The sequence below is a fragment of the Battus philenor genome, unplaced genomic scaffold (genome assembly GCF_028537555.1).
Source record: "Battus philenor isolate CCGP_79_NKW_IND1 unplaced genomic scaffold, ilBatPhil1.0.hap1 SCAF_10, whole genome shotgun sequence".
NCBI classification, from domain to species: Eukaryota; Metazoa; Arthropoda; class Insecta; order Lepidoptera; family Papilionidae; genus Battus; species Battus philenor.
Window position 1 is genome coordinate 8,847,010 of NW_027181662.1, and position 20,897 is coordinate 8,867,906.

The 20,897-nt window shown below is 32.5% G+C and overlaps 2 protein-coding genes across 6 annotated transcripts in view; one reads left to right on the top strand and one right to left on the bottom strand.

Annotated features, from left to right (window-relative positions):
• Nucleotides 1-20,897, bottom strand: part of Atg16 (Autophagy-related 16) — a 159,997-nt gene that overhangs the window by 99,834 nt on the left and 39,266 nt on the right. The window lies entirely within an intron of this gene.
• LOC137927251 (uncharacterized) overlaps nucleotides 1-20,897 on the top strand; it is a 37,084-nt gene that overhangs the window by 1,588 nt on the left and 14,599 nt on the right. The window contains exon 2 of one of the 2 annotated variants that reach the window (XM_068771033.1): nucleotides 15,485-15,520. The exons of the other annotated variant lie outside the window; for it this stretch is intronic. The gene's annotated coding sequence lies outside the window, so the exon portion shown is untranslated. The remainder of the gene's footprint in view (nucleotides 1-15,484; nucleotides 15,521-20,897) is intronic. 2 annotated transcript variants of the gene reach the window in all.

A 20,897-nucleotide genomic window follows, 5' to 3' on the forward strand; every position in this document is an offset into this window, starting at 1 on the left:
TATCAAGTTTCTTGCTAAAATAAATACGTAAGTCAATAAATAGATATTTATTTACGTAAACAGGACATAGGTAATTAAGAACTTCTTTTTTATTTAAAGAAAAAAAAAAAACATTTTAATCTTCTTACTGCAAAATACAATTGACTTATCGTGACAAAATCTACAACAAGCAGAACACAATTTCACGAAGGTATTTAAATGCAATTACACATACAATAATTGGTATGGTATTGGTAGCGGTAAACGATTGGTCACAGGCTAAGAACGGTTTCGAGTGCACGATTGCGGTCAGGGGTCAGCGTCGTACCAGCCTTTGGACAACGACTAGGCATTATCACGCCGGCTGTAGTACAACCTCTGTTCACTACCGTTCAATAAAGATCTATGCTTAAACAGAAACAGCACTACACACACAGTCTAGAAAGAAAGCAACAAGCGTGTGACAAAGCGTAATTTTTATTTAAATATTTTTTATATTTTATATCATTAAGTAATGATACGGGAATCGTTACCATAACGCCAGAGAGCTTTTGGACCAATACGCCGAAGATGGGAGATCATTTATATCGAGTTTGGTACTTTTTAATAAATTCATACATAAGTTAAACATTTATTTGAAATATTAATTAAAATTATGTTCAGAATAAATATCTTTCTGAAAGTGGTTACGTGTGTTATTAATTACAGATTTTATTTTTAGACTTGACCGGACGCTTGTATCCCGTTTGAACAAACAGGTGCAATTCATTCCTTTACCACAGGTTGGATGAATCATATTATTAACAGTGATATAACAAAAAATATACGACGGAAAGAAAGTTACCAATTTTAATTCTTTATTAATACTAAATTTTGATATAGTTTTTTATAAAGCATAAAGTAAATGTACCGTTGTGAAAATAATTACTATATCTAAAATATTACGTATATATTATAATATTATAATGTAAGCAAGAAAAATATTATATTGTGTGTAATATAAATAGGCCTCACGGGATAATCACGTCAGTTACTATTTTCTAAGCAAAAAAGAAAATAAACACTTGCAATGAAAATAAATAACGGTACAAATGCAATGGTAACAAATTGACAGCAATACGTATAACCTCCATGTATTTTTATATTTACATCGGAGTCGTGTGTTTTACAAATCAAATTTATATGAGAATTTTTTAACGGTTTATTTTTTATATGCTAAATAAGGCAGTAATAAACATTTATGTATGCGATCATAATATTTTCTACATTATGCAATATTGAATGGGTCGAATGTAGTTAATCGATTAAATTATTTAAAAAATAAAAAAATAATTTACAACGCAAGTAAACGGTCCTTAAAAGTTTATGTCAATAAAAGCTGTTAGAATGAGTTATAAGAATTTTTTACTAGAATATGTTTATTGACAAATATTATTAAACATAAATACATAGTGAACAGAATGTAGAAAATTCTCAAATTATATGAAAATTCGAATATCGCAGTATTTCAAATGATTTTTCGTCAAAATTAAATAATTTATAAAATTTTGGGAACATAAAAAAAACGAAAATGTAACAAATTTAATACCCAGAAGAATTTGATACCACCAGGATTTGTCCGTTTGTGGTGCTGCTCCTATTTATAAAGGAATGTTTAATAGGCAGGTACAACGTGGTCGTGCGCCGGTCAAAACGGATTCCATCAGGCATGCCTTCCTTGAAAGATTTTAATTAGTTCACGTTAGGGCAAATGTTAACTATATAATGTCGCAAGGATTTAGTAATTTCGACGACAATTTTAAAAAATAAGTGTATGAATTATTTACGCAGTGTTATACCTATTATTAGTATAACAAACTTACATGTACCATACGGACAAAGAATATATTAATAATTGTAAAAGATTCTGGTTTCTGGTTTAGTTTTAAGTTAATAGAAACCAAGGAATAAATAGTTTAGACACACACACACATATATATATATATATATATATATATGTATATATATACATACATACATATATATATATACATATATATCACTAACATTATTAATATATAGAAAAATGAATAATTTTTCGGCCTTTTTAATTAGTACAATTTTTTAAAATTTTACAATTTTCAATATTATGATAGAAGATACTATTTATAAGAGTTACTCACAAAATGGTTAAAATACGGATATCGCTGTTAGAAATCAACGGTGTTATAGTGACTTTGCTAATACTGAGAAGAGTGTTAATTTGGAATATGTAAAAACAACTTTCAATATTGACCTGATTATATAGTACTCGTTAATTTAAAAGTCCAATACGATCAAAATTTACAAAGTTTACTTGGAGGCTTAAGCGTGGGAGAAATCTTTATATCTGAGTCACCAAAGTATCCTATAACCAAATATTGAGACGTGAAAACTTACCATAAATGATATCGCAACTTTTAAACATTTATTTAACATTTAAATACAATCATCGAACTGAATGAGTCATTCTTAAAATATTGAAGAAACCTACATAAAATTTAAGCAAAAAAATATGTAAATTCGTATTAGTTATTATATGGGTGGTTTGTTATTGCTGTAAAAGCTTTAGAGGGATTTATGGCACATTTGCCAGCAAACCAGCTTTACTTATTTTACTAGTCTTACCTATTTCCAACAATCCTGTATATAGTGATTACTCTGAGCCTTTCGAAATGTGATAGGCCAATAATTTCTAGTAGTACAAAATCTTCAGGGACAGATAATAAACAATAATAAATTTTTATATGTAGTAGTCTAAATTTTGCAAACTCTTTCTTACTTGTCATTACGTTATTTATTATTCTTGAAATCGTTGAATTTTGAGTGAAGTTTGTCACAAATTAATTGGCAACAAACGTCCTACTCCGATTTAAAGAATACAACCAAACACTTTGAAAACACAATTTTTTTAAACCTATCAACTTTAGTTTATTCTGAACGTAATAGTGTTTTTTTTTATTAATCAGCAGTAATTGGGCTTAAAATTAGAAATGCATTATAGTAATTATATAGATTCATGATAAAAATAAAGGATTTGTTAGTATTGTGCTAAAAGAGGCTTAAATAGATTCTTACGCCTAGCGTATATAACGTCGCTAATGGTGCGAACTATTTGTAATGGATTACGAGGCGATACACGCGAATAGTTTAATAAAATCGCAAATAGAACGGTACCGGCGGCCGTGTGTCGCATAACGGCGCCGGTATCAGAAACTCCCACGCCCAGTGTTATGCAACCTGCAACGTGACGGCGCAATGTATTAGCTTTGGATTCAAGCGGAGCTTTAAGAGAAAAACTTTCGCCTAAAATAGAATTTATGTACTTTACAGTATAGGCAGAGTATTGGAGTTTAGCAATGCCTTCAGTTTTAAATGAAGATTTTTATTAATCGTCCTGTCAGACACGTGGGTACGTTTATAACTATGACAGTTTATAGAAAAATAAATTTTTGTTTAGTAAAGGGCATAATTAATTGTCAATTTTTGCTAAAAGTTTAAAACAAAATTGATACAGTCTATTGCTTTTATTAGCTCGATAAATCTATTGATAATATCAGACATTTGCAGAAGTATTTGAAAATTTTGGAAATAGCTAATTTGTACACGAAAGTTAGGTATTTATTACGGCATAGAAAACGCAACATGTCAAATACGTATCGAGATTCTATAAATAAATAGATTGAGTTCAAGATTACACGCTCCGGGTTCTTTATAGAATTAGATGGATCGACACGGCACACTAATCATGCTCTTGGCGTAAGACTTGATGTAATGGCCGACGGATGCATAGAATCAAACGGATGACCGATCAAAACGTAAGTGCCCTCGACTTCCATTAGATTATAATGGACGACGGTGCGGTTATGTGTGAATTAACTAAGCACTAAGGATTAAAGCCGAGGCTTTTTGTTTGTGCTACTACATGTAGTTTCATAATTGCAGAAGCTATTCCATAATTAGGCATAGAAACAAAACTAGAATATAAAAAGTAGATAATAAGAGAAGAAATATGCGGTTGTGTTTTCATTTACATTCAGTTATGATGATAATTACAATGTAACCCTATTAATTGTTTCCCACATGAATACTGCAATGTGAAGAGGTGACTGATAAGTGAACTTATTGCACTCAGGTTAGGCTAATTGTGAGAACTGTAACAATAATGACGAGAGTGTATATAGCAGCAACTCGTAGCAATTCAGACTCATTAGTCCGGAAGACGTAACAGACGTTTATAATAAGAAATATAAAAAAGACAGCGTTTAGCTAAATTTCTGAGTAAACACTGTCATTTGGACTCTGTAGAGGCATCGAAATTGTTCTGTTTACTCTAAAGTTGAATTACAACTTTAAACCTAGCATAGCGGCCGAAATAGTGTGCGTTATAGACTTTTTCCTGTGATTCAAAGTTTGGTACCACCGTGTAGCTTTTTGCTAACATTGCTCGAATTACAATAGCTCTTTAAAAAATTAAATGATCATTGAACTCGGCGTAATGTTTGGAGAATTGCGACACTCGTGGAAATAGACGGCCGTGCCATCTCGTCGACGTCTCACGTCCCGGTAGCGGAATTCGGTTGCGGCAAGCACGCGCGTGACCGCAGCCCGAAACGCACGATCTGCAAATTAGTCAGAAGCTTCTTATGTTCTTGTCAGATTGCTTGCGGTGAAACTTGCCGGTACTACCAACGCACTTCAATTATATAGAATCGGTATGTGACCCAAATAAGCCCGTCCAGTGTGTTGTGGCATCAACGAAGAATGTCATTTGCAGCGCCGCTACTCACACCGCAATAGATATATGTTTAACACGTACACACCTGTCAGCCTTTACGTCTAATGAACGGACATCGAAGAACATAGACATTTAAGTTTAAATCACTTTTTTATATTTACAGTACAACTTTTACACAGCAGTCAAATATTTAAAACCTGTGATAAAGTACAGATTAACATTTTATTAGTAAAAGTATTTTATGTTATTTTTTCTGTACATTGTGATTGGTTATAACCTTTTTTGATTGGATGTAAAAGGTTTAAAGAAGTTGAACCTATAGCTTATTTACTGCCAATAAATATATTGTATAACTTATGTAAAAATCTATGATTTCTAAAATAATGAATAATGTAATAGACTAAGAAAACAGCTTTTCCAAAATTTGGATCGCAGCATCTTAAACTTATTATTTAATAAATTATTGACCCCAATAAACTAACTATTGCTAAAAGTTATTAATTGTAACAAATTTTAAAGAAAGAACTCAATTCATTTAATACATATTCCAGTATGATCACTTTAAACAAGGTGTTTGGAAGTATATGTAAAAGTTATTTGCTGAAAAAAAAGCCATATACATTTATCTCTTTAAAATTTTTACACCTATCACCCTGTACAATGACGTGAACTAGTAAGAGGCCAGAAAAAGCTTTTTAATTTATAATTTAAGTTTCTTGCTAATAAGCTAACATATAAAAAGTAGCCATTTATAAAAATTATTGATAAATCACAATTTACTGCTAAAAATGTATTTACATGATGATCAAGATTTTTTTGTTCTGAGATATTTAATGAAAAGCCAATTAAATGAAATAAAAACAAAAGTCGTAATGAACTAAACATTTACACAATGCAGACTATAAGGAAATCTCAACATTGTCGTGGCCCAGTCGTGACGATTGGAGGAGCTGAACTGCTGAGAGCATAGTAACGAGTGTTTGAGTGGGCGCTTTATATAGACCTAATGAAAATTCATTAGCGAATTACGGTAAGCCAATTCTGTTTCATTCCCTATATATTATCAATCAATTATCAATATTTTAAATTATAGGTATTATTTGGAAAAAAAAATGATTTTATGCTATGCTATGATTTCCTTGGTTTTGGTTCAATATTTTTTCTAACTTTTATATTAGTATGTAGTTGAGATAAAAAAATTGGAAAGAAAATTTCGTGTTCATACGAGGTTGACCGTATCGATTTCATCACAAATTTGTTATGCTGGTTAGGACTTGCTGAAACATTCTGCAAATATATGTAAGGATGTACGTTCAGAATTTCTTACAGAATAAACGAATCAATAATTGAATAAACTTAAAACGTAAACAAAGGAAGTTAAATTATTATCGGTATCTAAAATATACGAAGCATCCGAGATAAAAATAAAATTTCTTTATTTTACTATACCTGCATTTTTTATAATTTTTTTTTAGCAAAAATAATGTACTAAATTTTAAACGCAAATTAAAAACATTTCCAACCCCAAGTCTTCAATGTTTAAGAAGCGTTCCCGCATCATTAACTCTAGTGTAATTGGACGGTGAAAACTTCTTATTGCTAATGAAAAGAACTTGTGTGCATGTAGAAAAGGACGTTTAGTCTCTAAGAGCTAGTTCTTAGTAAATAAAAAGAACATTAGTTAATTTTACCTTAAAAAGAAATGCAATTAGATTTGCGTGAGAAAATTTTGTGAAGTATTTTAACAAAAATATAATATAGTACGTTCAAATAAGAATACTTTTTAGATAATTTAGATACAATTTGTCAAAGAAGATTATATTCATTGTTAAAGATAACGCAGATAATTTTAGAAGGATTTTAAAAACTTTCCGAGGAGCCTAGCGGGGAAAGAAGTACTTTTATAAAACGTTTGGCATCTATAGTCTGCACATTGAAGCGTCTCAGGTTTATAAACGTGTAAGATCGAATATTTAATTATATATATATATATAATTACACGTGGTACACTGACCACGATTCGTTAAAGCTGATAACACATGTTCTCATAGAAAAAATAGCGGAAAGTGATATAACAACTCACTAAAGTTGTAAACGCGGTAAATGAATACTATTTACATTAGAAAGTTATTTGTGGTAAATGATATGTTATGGCTAAAATCAATCGTGGAATTAACACACATAATTTGTCGTAAAAAGTAAATAATAAAAATAATCAATAACAAATTCAGTTATATTACTGTCAATATAATTTGTCTCTTCTAGTATTTATAACAAATAACATAACTGATTTCTAAAGTTACAGTGAAATACGTGCATAGTAAGGCTTTAACGTTTACAGAATGTGAGTTTTAATTAGGATTTGAAATAAATTCATATTCTACCTTTATTACCACAGAGAAGTGTTTATATTGTAACACAATTATAAAATCAAATGATTAAAATAGAAAAAATACCATTAACGGTGGCAAAGAAAATTGCAAGAGTAATGACAGGTATTTCCACAATTTTGTTGCCGTGTTACCAAAATTAAAAAAAATGTATAAACTTAGGCAGCTTGCAAACTATTACACTTCAAAGTAATTTTTTGCAATGGTTGCTGTCGTCTGTTTGAGGTAACATAAATAAGTATTTGCATATAGTAAATATTTGCAAAGGGCAAAGTTTGTTCATCAATTTAAAAATGACATATGAATAAAAATATTTAACACTTTGTTGTCGCAACAAACATGCTGTTGATTTGCGCAGTTTAGAAAGGAAGAGTGCAAAAACTACAGTGTGGAAGTCTCAAGAGAGAAAGCAGTGCGTTATGTTGTAAAGCGTTCTATTAAGGACATGCTTTACAGACATTAACCTGCGAGTAGCTTAACCGCATTGACAAGGATAAGGTAACTCTTCGTACTAGTACGGGCACTTTCTTCCTGCAACTTTTTTAATGTAATGCAGAGAGGTGTATGACATGTATACGCAAACCAGATTTATAAGAATTTACACCCTCTGGTTATAATTATAAACAAGATTGTACTTTAGTATAATAAGGGATTGTAAAAGTCCCTTTCCGGCTTCTATTTTAATTTGATTGTGCATTTGCTATTATTTATTTTTATTTTGTAGGGTATATAGCTGTTGCCGCATAAATTTTAACAGCGGTTATCATCAAGTTCCGGCATTTGCATGATGTGCTCATTATTGAAGTTTCGCAGGGGAATGTATTAAAATACGTTCAAGATCATTCGGCGGTAACGAAAAAGAGTCGTTGCGAGGAGTTGCGAATTTGCTTTAAATCTTTCGAGTGAAATCTTTATTCGATGTAAGGACGACATCAGGAATAAAGTCTGAATTAAGGTGTTCTACGAAGCCATTTGTGATTGACCGACACTGTGTCTCGTTAGCAGCGCATTGTGTCTCCAAAGCAGTCTGCTGACAGCGAAATGGCGTTCAACCTACTTCCTAATTGGTTACACAAAATAGTTGTCTATATTTTGCTTCAAACTTTATAAAATAAAACACATTCTAAACTTTTGAAGACGTGTCAACATTGCTTCTAATACGTTGCTCTATAATAATAAAAAAGAAATCTATGTGACTATATCTTCTAGGGCTATTATATAATTTTAATTAATTTGCAATTGAAGTGTTATCATTGTTTCTACCAAGAAACTAGGCTGAAACATTGAAAATCACTTCAAGGACAGCATAGACGAATGTTGACAGACGAATGGTAGTGAAATCGCGTGACAAGACGTGTGGCTGTGAACATTATCATTCCACTTACAACGCTAAACCACTTATTCGGCTCGTGGCAACCGTTATACGGCGCACGCACGCCGCTTGCATCAATGGCATATTTTTCCTTAGTGACTCTCCACGCACATCTACCATTCAAGGTTAACCCGGTCAGTGTTGCTCTTTGTTTACATGAGTAGGTGACAAGTCTGAGAGCACTTTATTTGCTTACGAGAATAGATACAGCATTTTTGTTTTATTACGTTTAGTGTGATATGAATTCAGTAATAATAACTTCTTGTTTACTTAATTTAAACTATGCTTTTCATTTTAAATTCGTTTACTTTATAATTTAAGTACAATAAACACTTCATACGGATCCTCGAAAATTTTTCATAATATTGGCAGTAATTTTTTCGCTTCTAAATGATCATGCCATTATTTTACTATCAGTAACAGTTTGGGAACCACCTTCTCAAATTAAAATCAAGTTTTATGTATTTATAGATTAAACTGCGACCGTAAATTTATTGCTTAATAGTAAAGTAAACCTGTAATTTAGGGCAATGTGAACGGGATGCACGCTCATTAATGTGGAAAGTATACCGTAGTTTGTATCCGTGAATGCGCGGAGTATGTGGGGTTGATAAACCTGTCTTGACCCGGCTGACCAAACGGAATCGGTCTCTTTACGACTGGTTCTACTACAGGCCCGTTTTATTAAATCACAGATATTTAAAAAAATTATGCATCATTACAATAATATTTGACACGTTTATGATAATGCTCTTTTTTAGAACAGCAATAATATTCTATATTAATAGACACGGATTAATTTAAAAAAGGCTTACTCGTGACAGGATGGTGTACAATATATTAATATTGGAATAAAGAGACGGGAAGGTTGTTCAATTGATGGTGAGTAATGAGTCACCACTCATTTCTGTGTAGGGTATAATATATTATAAGGTGGACATCTCTTGTAATTTTGATAGAAATGCTTTCATTGGATTAAGGATATATGTTCGTGTGCTGATCGAATTTGCGCCGAATAAGGGCAGTCGTCATGCCATCCGTACATTTAACGAGAGAGCGATTCTCCTTTCTGATAGAAATAGCCTAATGAAAACTCCTTTGAATAATGCATTAATGCAGGCGTTAAATCGTGAGCACCCACAATCGACTTTACGTGGACGCGACTACGAGATGCAAATTTTGTTCACTCCCGGCCCTGATAACGTACCGGATACATTAAGAGAAATGCCAAAGAAACGGTAGCTCGGGAGGGAAATGGAATGATCGTTTATTTTCCGATTTACACATTGAGAAATCTAAACACTATTTACGATCTTGTATACCAATAACTGCACTGAAGTCGTTCTTTAGGAAGAAAATACGTGACATCATTCGCTATGGGAATAATTGTGTTTAATAATCATTTATGCTAGATAGAATAAGATCGATCTTCACAAGGGATTCGCTTTGTCACAAGAAGACTTCGAATGATAGGTGTTGGGAGATCTGGCCACGTGCTTCGTGCTGTGGCTCACGCCGCGACCTACGTTCACCTTCTCCATTGAAATGTCAGTGCTCGGACCGGTGACGAGACAATCGTAAAATACAATGTTAAGGTCACATCATGACTTCAATAAACAATTCTTAACATGGGAAACGTGATGTCGTCGCGGAGCTAAACCACTAGAAAGTATGCCAAACCAGGCCCCAACGCAGTGCAAATGTATCTTCATTATTTTATTTTTATTGCAAGTTTACTGTTGTTCGATTAATATGATGCAGTATTATTTACGTCAACATTCTTTAGTTAAGTAAAACATTCCCTACTAAAAGTGGATCTGAAATCATACATACTATTGGTTGCTATTATCACCTAAAAGTAATTTGTTTTTGGTAGCTTTCTTTTTACGATTATGTTATATTACGGTTGTATATGTAGGTATAACCATTACTCGGCAGCAAAGCCGTTGCAGCAACCAAATGTATGTGTTACATACATTGGTGATCCGATGAGAAGGCACTGTAGCTAAGAACGCCTAGCAAAAAAAAAAACATTTTTTAAGCGACAAGCGCAGGCGTGATGCTGTGCAATATTTAGCTCTTGTTATATCGTGATATAGTCGGATCTTACATGCCATTAAGGGTGTACAAAAAACCTAACATACAGCAATTTCAAATAAGACTTTTTTAAAATCAGTATGATAGACAAATAGTTTTTTTTTTGTATATAAACGAAATACATAGATCAACAATAAATCAAATTAAGATAAAAATCTTAAGAAATGAACATCTAGAATATGATGTTAAGGAAATTACGATGATCATATACGAATGTACGAGTCATTGATTAGTAATATGGTAAGGGTTTACTGTACATTAGTATTATTAAAAACTCAGTAAATTATTGTTACATAACAAAAATATTATAAGTTTTTCCAGAAATAATTTGAATGTGATTTCAAAAGCACGAATGTAGGGTAATAAATGTGGAACAACGATAAGTGAACAGTCGTGTTCTACCAGCGTGAGAATTACTTTACCGTTGTAAAGTAATACAGTGCTCGATTTTTCGGCAAAACATCAATTTTATAACCGCAGTAACATCGAGATGAATAATATTATAGTAATTATATAAAAGTATTGTAAATAATAATGATATTAGTACCAGGCAAGAAAAATTCACCAGAAGGATTTTTGTATTAAAATTAGAAACGGTTAAATATATTGCATTTAAAAGTGTTAAATTAGGTCGTCAGCTTCGTGCGTATCCATTGACTCACCTGAGTAGAAAATAAGCATTTACTCATAAATATTTATGTCGTACACAAAGCCTTCTTTGTAAACTTCTACATTCACTCAGAATTATAATGGTTGTCACAGTAGGATCCCGAACAAGAGACGAAACGGCCCGCATTATGGAAAATAAAAGATTCTCGCAATGGTTTCGCTTAGTAACCGACACGGCAAATATTTCCAATACGGATGACACAGAAAATAAAACGTGTATGGCATTTTAAACATGGAAACTAATAAGCAAATAAAAATATATAAAATCTTTTTGGGGATGGCGATAAATAACCACTACGTCTACTAGTATTATTTAAATCCTTTCTGCATTGTCCGATAGAAGATGAATTTTACCTTGTTTTGATATAGGTTAAAAGAACAAGGTTCCTAAAAGAATGAACTTAATTACATAATGAATGAATGAATGAAGTTCAATTATGAATGCCACAGTCATTGTTTACAACATCGTATTTCCCGTTGCGATGGTAGCGAATCACCTATCGTACGGTAGCTGTAGTACAGTTAAGCTTAATAATGGCGCTTACTATGTCCGACGACATGGTTGATATTTTTCAATTCGAACCCCGTAACCTTGTTCACATCGGGGACCGTTCCATTCCCAGCTCTAACGACGAGTTTTGTAGTCTTTTCAAGGATGGCAAAGAAGTCACATGCGTTTGTTTTTTATTATTTGCTAGTATGGTATGCTCAAAGGGTAAAGCTAAAACATAAATTATAATGATAATTTGAAGTTGTGTTTTGACAGGGTAAACCAAATAATCATCTATCATCACATAAATAGCAAACAGAAGAACGAACAACAAAAATTGAATAATAATTAAAATTTTCGCTAGATAAGGTCAATGGACAACTTATGAAATTTAATCGAATGACGCTCATCACCAAATAAATAAAAAAACCTTTCACTTCCACGACATTTTCTTTATTTTTAGTTCATTGAACCTGTTTTCGTGGTTTATTACGCTGAGATGAACACGTAATAAGTTGAGTAAAAACCGCATTTATAAAGCGTATTTCACATAAATTTTGTAAATACTCTATCTCAAACATCATTTACATAAATATTTCAAATCGTTTATTTAGTTCGGATGGATAGGCTTTTAAGTTATTGAAGAGTTCACAGAGACGGTGTGTTGTAATGGCAGGGACAAGTCGCTTCGTGGGGGGGAAGGGTTGAGTGGAGAGTAATGCTCATGTTTATTCCTGTTGCACACCACACTTATAATAAATTTATATCTTACTAATGTGTATTGTGGATTTACATGATATACGACAAATACAATAGCATATTTTTAGAAACTAAATATTAAAAAAAATACATTGTATCTTATTAGATTTTATATTTAATATAACGTTTATGGTCAATGTCAAATAAGAAAATAATTTTTAATACAAACATTCTTTTTTAAATTGTTAAATATACGCAAAAGTATATTGGTATACGTTGGGAGTCAATATTTGTGGGTTACTGACCGGACTTCCGTCGGTTAAACACTTGTGTCGGATATTTAAGGCAACATTAAGCTACTGCCAAAACAAACATAGCGCACATTTAATACAAAGGCATCTGGTATATTCGGGCAGCCCTTGATGAAATACCGATAAAACTTGCCAATTCGTGTGCACCATGCATGTTCACTCTTCAGCTTTGCTTATCTAATACAAATTTACAGCCTTAGATTAAAATGCTTTAAAACAGTGCAACATTGGTCGGAAGAGCCGGCGAAGCGCTTTAGTAATGGCTTCTTTACGTAATGGCGATAAAAACACTTCCTCGTATTACTCACGTGAGAATACTGCACAGCGTCGTCGTGACATTGACAGATAGAGTGCAGTTGTCACGACTGGAACCGTGGCTAACAACACTACTAGATTAAATTTCACTAATTTCATAGATACATTGAGAACCCAAAAAAAAAAAATTAATGTCCAATGTCTTAGAATTTTAGTAAGTTCCTTTACCGAGAAGCCGTCTAAGAACCTGTCGCTGTATTGAATAATCTCGTCGCCAGAAAGTCAATACCCACGCATTATTTATTATATTTGCCGTCGTGGAAAGTTGTCGTTAAAAGTTAATTACTTAGCAAAAGATAAAATTTTAAATATCTTTAAACGCGATGCAAAGCTTAATTTTGATTATCTCTAAAATATCCTGAGCTGGCTATGTAAAAAAAGAATAACAAAGACAAAATATTTTATTTAAAAATTATGGGCGTAGAATTTGCAAATGTTATGCTACGACTACATCCTCTATGATAATGACACAATACAAAATGATGAAAAAATTTAATTATTGTAATTGTTTTGTGACTTATACCGTTTTAAGTATCAACTTCATATTAGTTATATCTAGCTTTCTTTATACTACAGACAGCTGCCATATCATTAAATTGATGGTTTGTGGAAATAATTTATAGCGTACATTCATACAGCTATATTGGAATTAATGTTAGGCAATTTATTTATCACCGCACTATAGATTTAATGCTAAACCATAAACCGAATGAATTCTCTTTTCAAATATTATAGATGCCGTTAAGCAATCGAAATTAATTTGTGTGAGTAATACGAGTCTACGTATGAGGTTTTACAAAATTTATCGCTGCCATTGGGATTTATTAATTTTAGATTTTATTTATGAAAATTATTTTATCGTATGTCAGGTTTATTCACAATGTAAACGTTACTGCTAATTAAAAATAACCATTTAACTAAAGAAATATTGGCAGACGGCCTCTTATCGTGTTTGGCTATGAAATTGCAATTACAAGCTAGACGAATATTTTCGGCCCGATGTATAATTCTTTTAGATGTAATATAACAGTAAGAGTTCATCGATTAGAAATATCGATTTAGCACATGAGTTACAGCCATAGAGTGGTCTTGTGCGTGGGATACTAAAAACGTTAGGTGTTTGTGATTAAGCGATTAATTGCAAAACTTGATAACATTGTTGATTTAAAATATATGTTTGTAATATGGAGTGCTTCAAAATGTAATAGTAAATAATAGGGTGTTCTCAATTACAGTGTCATTAAAAATAATAAACTTTTCATTAATGCGTTCCCAGGCAAAATAACTTAAAACTAATTAAGACATGCAATAGAAGGATTTTCGTGACCGTTAAATAAAAAAATATCAGTCGACTTTAATTAAAGTTTGAAAACTAATGACGGCTATATACGGTGAAGGCAGCTTTCGCTATCGCCTAATGAGATTGAAAGTCCTTTTAAAGAAACAATCGAAGTGCCACTTCTTAGAAAGAGTTACTTTATTCAGATTATTTGTAAGCTGTGCTGCTCTCTAAAAACTTCTTCATTCCGTCGTCGTAGGTAAAAAACCGTTGAATGTGTACAGTTAAATGCAAATTAAATGATGCTCTTCTTAGGAAATCTCTTCCTTAGAATACAAACATAAAAATTTAAATACAGTAAAGTAGGTGCAAAATTAGACTTTCTAATGATGATCCTGCAGAACGGTATTAAAATGTAAATTTTAAAATAATATATATTTGGCATCCCATAACGAACAAATATTTTTGTATTGATTTTCAGTTATTTGTTCATTTATTAAAGAACATATACAGGCTTTCCAATTTATGATTTGGTGCTTTCATTGTGTATAATTTTAATGAAAAACCTACCATGCTTACCCTTACTTCTTATATTGTGAGTTACATTATTTCTTAGATTACAGCCATATTAAATGGCCAAATCTTAGTTGATCCTAATGTACTTATCAAAGTAGCAGTATTTAAAAATTTAATAGAATGAAACATAAATTTTAAGATAAAATGTGAAACGATACGATCGCACACTAAAGAGAAACACTTGATAATAAACATCTCACACGAGATAGGTAACAATTTCTATTCACAGCATAACATTTAAATATGGAAACTAGCCTTACACAGGAGAAAAAACCCCAACAGGCTAGCTTTATCTATGTTAACAGCAGAATCCTTCGTGAACAGGTTCCTAGAAATTCCAGAACGTGATACTTTTGCAATTACATCGAGTGCATAATTCCTTTAACTTGACTGCGGAAATTGTGTAAGCTTAAACACTCAAGCGGTATTGTAAGGAATGCGTAATTTAATGCCTCTTGGCTTGATATTTTAAGAATTTTGTTCTTGAAATTATTACCATCAAAATGTTATATTTGAACAATTTTTTAAATAATTATTTTTATTACTTATAGGCGGGCGTTGGCAGGTAGCGGTTCCTTAGCTCACAGGTCAGTCACCTCGAAATTATTACTTGTTATTGGAATTTGTTTTAATTTAAAAATATTACGTCATTATGTCTTATTGGCAGTGAAAGACACTTTCAAACCGAAATCTATAGAAAGTAACGTTGCGACACTTATAAAGTAGGTCTAAGATCCAATATTGAAATCGTGAGATGATTTTAGTTTTAGTTGATGAGGGAATGATGTTCGAAGCAATAAAACTAAATAAGCACTCGCCTAGTGCTTTGCTATTTATTAGTATTTTAAATCAGTAAAAGTAGTACAGATAAGAAAGTGTTTTTATAAATGTTAATGCGTAAAAATCACTTATTACCAATATTATTATTGTTATGATATATTCTTAAGAAAGATTTCACTGTCTAAGAAGTATAAGTAAAAATAATTCCTACTTAATGCGATAATATGTACTTTCTGAACCGTTAACTAGAGAAGTCGTCAGCCAAATATTAGCAGTCATTTAATTAAAATATCTTGAGTTTGCAGTCCAAGAATAAATTTATAGCAAGCCATTAATTTAAAATCTTTTTAACGATAAAATATTGATAATTAGTAATTAAACTAATAAATATTCATTAGACATTTTTAACGATTTGAGCTTGTGGAAGTAAGAGAAATTCAGTTCTCTTTAATAACTTGTACTAAAAATCGTCTACTAAAAATAAATTTTGCATAGCACAACATGGCGCGCCGGGCCATAGGTGTTGCTACGCAAATACTTCTAGTGTTGTTGGAAAACGTTGTATGCATTAGCTGATGTATTTGCGGTGTCTCAAATTATGCGCCATTACATTTATATCATAAGTTATTTTTGTTTATATATTTGTTATTTCATTTATTTAATAATATACATTAGTTAATTGTAATGGTCAACAAAGAATAAATATTTTTATTAGCACTGTCAAGGAACTTGTTTACTTTGTGAAAAACTACTTTTAAGTTTTTGTTATTTACACGATCCCTAAAGGCATATGTTTAATACTATGCGAATTTATAACTAAAACTTTTGACATGAATGAAATATCATTAAGGTGAGGAATCGGAAGCCTTCGTAATGTTATATCAGTCGCAGAAATAATCCAAGAAATGCTTTCGTATGCCCGTACTCGAAATCTCAGGACATATTACGTTTGAATAATTTATGCTCACAAAAATCTTTCATTCGCTGTGAAAGGTTCGCCGTTGCGTAAAATGCACTTTATGGACACAGTCATGCATCACCCAGTTTCTTATCTTCACATAAATAGCAGACTCCTTTAAGTTCACCAACACAGAGGCTCACGACAAAAAGCCCCTGACCTAACTTAATCACAGACTCGCTACTTATATAAAGCTAGCCACGTAGGTCCTTTTTTACCATAGGCAGGTAACAGACGATTATCAGCATCATGTTAGCCGATATATGACTACTGCAAGTCATAGGCCTCTCCAAAAGTTACAATTACAATTCGTAGCAGAGGATACAGGCAGAGACAGAAAAATATAAGAGATTCACAAAGCGAGAATATGTTATAAATCAAAGGCTCGGGTATGTAAAACGTTGTCAGACTTACCTCCAACAAAGTGTATACAACCTGTTCTTATCGCCTAGACTTATAGGCAGAAATGATCAAAGATCCCCGAGCTCTCATTGTTCTTGTATCGATTCAATCATTCAACGGGCATATTGTTTCCTGATTGTGTTGCATTAATCGTACGATACCTATCTTAATAGATTTATGTTAATTCAGCGGACACCGTATATAGATTAGTTTAAAGCAATCACAGCGCATGTTATCCAGGAAATGTCTGAGCAATGTTCTCCCTAAGGCGAAAGGAAACCACCGGGAAGTAATCTTTATGCGTATTACTGGACAAGTAAAAGGCGTTTGCTACATGCATCGCAAGCATAAATGACAATATACAGGATTAACTCTGTAAATTAGCGCACCTTATAAACATTGTAATTAAGATATTTAATTGCACGTTATCTTAAATAAATCAATATTTTAGTAACAAACAGAAGCTAAAGATTTAATAAATGTGCTAATATTACGGGGATTTGTTATTATCTTTGTGGCCAGAACTAGACATTAACATTATGAGCGTGAGTAATCTGTTTGTTAATTGGCCTATATGTTTAATCGTTGCGGTCTTAGCGGATATCTCTAGTGACATTAGTAGGAGTAAGGGTAATTAACTGTGAAATGGTTTGAGATACAGACCACACATTTTCGTAACAATCTTTCCTAATATATCTCTTATGATTAACAGTTCAATTTAAAATGTATAAGCTTCGCTTTAATCTATTAAGACATTCTCTTGGTTTACTTTAAATTAACCCAGTAAATATTATCCTTTTTCATAATAATAATAAACACTTTTGTAAAATAATAGTCGAATTTAAATATATTTTATTAATATTCGACAGTTAAGTAATTTGTCACACTAAATGAAATATTATTCAAATAATTGTAATGCGTTGATTATATCACTGTTACATGAAATAATAAACGGCTTTTTAAAACAATTCACTTCACATTGCCGTTATAATCAGACTAATTAAATTAATTGTTTATTCAGTTGCACAACGTCAACTTGTTTTAGCACCTGAAGAACATTTTTTCGCGGTTCGCTTTCGATTCGAAAGTGAGATAATCGTGTCGTAGTTGCGGTTCGGGCGGCGGTGTCGACTGTCCGTCCAATGTTATCATAGAGCGACATCTTTATGTCGGGGTCGGTTTTTCTACGCGTGCGTTGTGCGGTGGGCGGTAATGGCGTCTGTGCCAACGGGATTCACGAGTCGACATCATTTCGCGTCCCATCGTGCGGCCGCAATATATCGCTCCGCTTAAATTACGCGCGGGCTTGTTCCGGTAATCTACCGACATATCTATAACGTAAAAACGGTTGCACCTGTCCAGCCGGAATTTCTGGAATCGGTCGACTTCTTTTGTAACCTGCACTTGCTTATATTTATGAATTCCGAGACAAATATTGAAACAGGTTTCGGAAACGTAGTTCATTTGATTAAAAACTGGTTGTTATGTCATTTTTTTCAACAATTTCAACATTTGATGTATAGTAGTAGAGTTAAACATAGATAAATAATTATAATTGGATAAATTATTTGATGGAATTCTAACATATCCTAGATAAGACAGGCATTTCATCAAAAAACAATCCAAACGAGTAAATGCAAATTGCCACCACGCAACGGAACCACTTCCGCAATTTCGACCGCACCGACAAATTTCCTAACTCAAAACTGTGTTGCGCACCGTTAACTTTTAACAACCAGAGGAATAACTCAATTATTAAATTAAGTCATCAGAACCTGCAAAAATGTACAGTTTTTAAAGAATAATGTTTTTTTAGAGTGATACAAATATAACTCATAAAATACAACTTTTTTTTACAAATAGGTTGCGGTATACATAATATATGGAGGTACCGTAATATATCTCGAGAATTCGGAATGACTATGATATTTAGATGACAAAAATCTCAATTCTACCCGTGACAATAGATGTACAACAAATGAAATGTAAAAATAAATCATCTGCGATGTAATTTATGAAAACCGTTTTAAATTAATGTTTTCTTTATTTAAATAACGCAAGCATTATTGCCGTTAGTTATTAATTCGACTATATAACGCTTAAAATATTGACAGGAAAAATGTGATAGTAACTGATGGTAGCTGTTTTGTTAGAGAACTTATCTAGCTGGCAAAATTGGGTTAAAGAGAGTAGTTCATGACAATGTAAATGACAAGACAATGAGTCTAGATGAGAGTATAGAACACTCCTTACTGCAGAAAACATTGTATAATACTCTGAGTAGACTTCGCAGACAACCAGGTTGTTACTACATTTGTTACGAGGCTCAATTATTAAAATAACAATTTGGCAAGGTATCCGTATTTATCTCTGCCTTACATATCTTGTGATAAAAATCTCGGAGTTAATATCTGCTCGTATGTATTAATTATATTAACGGGAATCGAAGTGGTAACGTCATTGGGTCAGAAGACAAGTATTCACCCAAAAATTGAATGTTCGTTCAATTCACTAAAATTGAAGTATGCGTGGCCGTTGATCGATGCAAGGCGGAAGAGTCTCCTCGCGGCACCGTTATAACATTAGCGTTTTTGCATCCGCCATCAGTGGGACAGGAGGGAGCCGGCGCTCCCGTGCATGGGGAAGCCAATCAATTACATATTAGCTTAATGTGATGCAGATTGTTCGTCAGTCGCGCTTTGTATAGTGCGTGCAAAGCAACTGTACGACTATAACTGCGAGTGTAGAGGCAATCTCGGTTCGATTGTTGTTACTTTTTATTGTCATAAGTTATTTGCCGCTATTCAATAGCCATTATGATATTTCAAAACAATAATGATTCCGATTCTGCGATAGCGATATTGTTTTTACTTCAGAAAAGTATTTCTAAGAAAATAACTGTTGTTTTTTTTGGATAACTGAGAGCTTAATTTGCTTAGTCACGAAATTAATTTGTAATTAAAAAAGAACTAATACAAAAATTTTTGGTTTCTTACACTAATATCATGACTGCATTGTATTGCAGAAGATGGTTTGATTCAAAAACTGTGTAATAACCAGTTTATAACAAAACAAAAGAAATTCGAAGATTCATTGAAGGAAATAAAAATTTATTAAAAATAAATAAAGAAACCAAGATAAGTTTTTTTTTACAAAGAATATATTGCACGTTTGTTTTTATTACAAACAGATTAAAACAACATGGGCAAGTCATAGCTAGTAATAATTATCTATGAAACAGCCACACATAAAATATATTTAATTGGAAGCACACAGGATATCATGAAGTGCATAGAGCCGGGAGGTAACAATGGGTCCGCGTAGAAGGCGGAGGCAGAAAGGCGCGTCGTGCTTGCCTCCGGGCGGGCTCGACGCCGCCCGCCCTTTCTGAATCGCGTCTCACTAACAATAAAGATCCGCCTATAGAACACTTCTTGCTTTTATACTTACTGCAAGTTTAACAATACAATTGTTTTGGGAGATACTTTTTGTAATAAAAACAAAAAAAAACTGTTCATTTGTTTCATTCTACTGCAGCATCAGTAAAATGTTATTATTTTTAACGTATTGCAGAAAAGAGAAGAACCAAAACGTACAGAAACTAAAAAACTGCAGTTTTTTAATAGTAAGTTACTTACCTAAATAAGTTCGCGAAGTTATTATAAGTATTCTATATAACGTATTAGTCAATGAACTTGGTTACCATGGTAAGACAATGTTGAATATAACAAGTTTCCTGGCACTTTGTACTATTAGTCTGTCGATAATGAGTTGTCGTAGATCCCTTAGTCGATTACGCGCATATGTCCCGTACACAGTTCGAA